The 2,964-nt window shown below is 29.0% G+C and overlaps 1 pseudogene; it reads right to left on the reverse strand.

The window, feature by feature from the left end:
* Window positions 1-1,947: 1,947 nt before the first annotated feature.
* Window positions 1,948-2,964, reverse strand: part of LOC116852483 — a 23,370-nt pseudogene continuing 22,353 nt past the window's right edge.

The following is a 2,964-nucleotide window of genomic DNA, read 5'->3' on the forward strand; positions in this document are numbered from 1 at the left end:
TTTGCTCTGCATTTGGTAAAATCAACTGGGTGTAGATTATTATGAGCTGCTCAAACCGAACAAAACCATAACGCGAGATCGCTATTGACTACAATTGATGCGTTTGAGTCGAAAATTGAAGGAAAAACGATCGCTATACGAGCAGAAACACGACAAAGTGATTTTGCAACATGACAACGCTCGGCTACATATTGCACAACCGGTGAAAACCTACTTGGAAACGCTTAAATGGGAAGTCATACCCCACCCGCCGTATTCGCCAGACATTGCCCCTTCCGATTATCACTTGTTCCGATCGATGGCACATGGCCTGGCTGAGCAGCACTTTCATTCTTATGAAGATGCCAAAAATGGGTCGACTCTTGGATAGCTTCAAAAAACGTGTCGTTTTTCCAACGTGGAATTCAAATGCTGCCATAAAGATGGGAAAAAGTAGTGGCTAGCGATGGACAATACTTTCAGTGACATGTTTTTTACTTTTTTTAAATAAAGCATTAATTTTCACTAAAAATCAGCGAGAACTTACTCAAAATCCAAATATATATGGAGTAAAAAGGAAACGTTGTTATTAATAAATTTGTACAAGGAAAATGAGGAAATGTTTACCTGTGGAAAAATGAAGCAGCATATGTGTTGGGAATATATATCTAAGAAAATGGCAGAAAAAGGTTATAACATTTGTGAGAGAAAATGTTGCACAAAATTTTAAACTCTTAAAAGGACTTATAAACAAATCCGAGACCATAATAGTAAATCGGGGAACTCCAGAAAAACTTGGGAATATCATGATATACGTAAATAACATTTTCTATTTACATAATATTATAAGTATTTATATATTATAAGTATTTACACATATTTCATTTTCAAAATAAATTTTCGTATTAATTCATGTTAAACATTTTGAATTATTATTTTTATAGGATATGAATAATTTATTTGGAGAAAAACCATGGATTCAGCCACTATCAGTTGCAAATTCTGCTGCAATTGACGCATTGGAAGGACCATTAAGTCAAGTCAAAATAGAAAACAAAAATAAAGGTATATATATGTTTTATTGCTCCATATATAACAGTTACACATATCACATAAAAATATTAATTAAAACCATGAATTTTTAACTTGACTCTTACAATAATATTGAAAATATTTTTATTTACAGAGAATAAATCTTCCTGTACTTCATATAAACAAAATTTTTTGGATTATACAAAAAGTCAAGCTGAATAAAAGGAAAAGCATCATGAAGAGAAGATGAATTTATTGAAAAACTTAAAAAATTTGATACAACAAGTAATTGAAAAAGATTAAAACAATACACAATTTTGGGATCGGGTTTATAATAGGTGTTGTAGAGCAAGCCTTTAGTCTGAATGTACAATAAATACAGTAAACTTTAAGGAAATTGACCAACTACAGTCGATTATTCTTAAAAAATCGACTGTAATTGATTAATTTCTTACAACTTCAAGCTTACTACATCTTACTACACAGAATGGGCTTAAAGCTTACTATTACCTGAGGACTCATAGTATTAGACTAGTATTAGCCTAGGCTACAGTATTACATTAATAAGTTTTATGTTCAATTAAATTATTTTTATTTTGAGTTTAACACGTAATATGTTTTGTTTAAAGTATTCACATTAATGTTATTTTGACAAACTAGTCACAGGTGTTTATATCTATATAGCATAATTGTTTAAAATACTATATATTTTATGTTTTCTCTATACTATCTGAAAATACTATATATTTTATATATAGATTATATAAAAGTCTATTTACAAAAGTTTGGTTTATTAATAAATAAGTACAGTTATGTGATAATTCGTTGTTTATTATAAATATTTATTTTACATGAAATGTCATTATCAATTATCATATATAATCAATTTAAAGAATAAATAATTATTAACTCAACATATAAGTTATTGCACTTCTTTTTTCAGTCCCGTTTTGTCGATCTTCTTCATTCATATTATTTTGTATGATACCTAAATTATGAATATTGGGTACTTCTACAATTACTGGGATATCTATTAAATCTTCCTTTAAGATATAAATATTATGTAGTACACAACATACTATGATATATTTTGCTTAATATTTTGATATTTTTTTATTAAGTCTGTCCGTTTCATGTGTAATCTGTCAAGCAAGCTTCGAAATCGCCCTTTCAATAAACCGATAGCTCTCTCTACCATTACGCGAGCTGAACATAAGCGATTGTTAAAATTTATTTGAGCGTTTGTCAAATGATCATTATTTCTAAACGGAACCATAACATGCTTTTGCAAAGTGTATGCTGCATCACCTATTATGTGGCTATCTGCAGGAAAATAATTACCTGTACATTGTTTGGACACCACTTAACCTAAAAACTCGCATGTCATGAACCGATTCTGGTCCTGCATAACAATGAATAAATTGTAATGTTGAATCACATATTACCTGTAACAGAAGAACAAAATAGAAAAGCATTTAAGCACATTAATATATATTCATTACATGTAGTATATTCTAGTTCAAAATACATTTTTAGTTTTACTTACTTGCAATTGCATTGAGTGATAACCTTTTCGATTAATATAACTTTCCTCGTGTTCTTTGGGTTTAGTTATTTTGATATGTGTGCCATCTATAGCACCTATAACTCTCGGAAATCCATGCTTGTTTTCAATTTCGGTCCAAGTATTATGAGCTTGCCCTTCATTTGGCCACTTAATATATTGTGGTGCTAAACGATAAATAGTAGCACAAACTCTTCTCACCGCACGCCAAGCAGTAGTTCTTCCAATGTTAAATCGATCACACACTGATCTATTATAAATAAAATAATTGTATTAAATAGAGAATAAACACTATTAAAATATGTATTTATTCCATACATTTTTTGCTATTTATATATATATATATATATATATATATATATATATATATATATATATATATATATATA

The sequence above is a fragment of the Odontomachus brunneus genome, unplaced genomic scaffold (genome assembly GCF_010583005.1).
Source record: "Odontomachus brunneus isolate Ranch 3 - 2012 unplaced genomic scaffold, Obru_v1 Obru_scaffold_229, whole genome shotgun sequence".
Lineage (NCBI taxonomy): Eukaryota > Metazoa > Arthropoda > Insecta > Hymenoptera > Formicidae > Odontomachus > Odontomachus brunneus.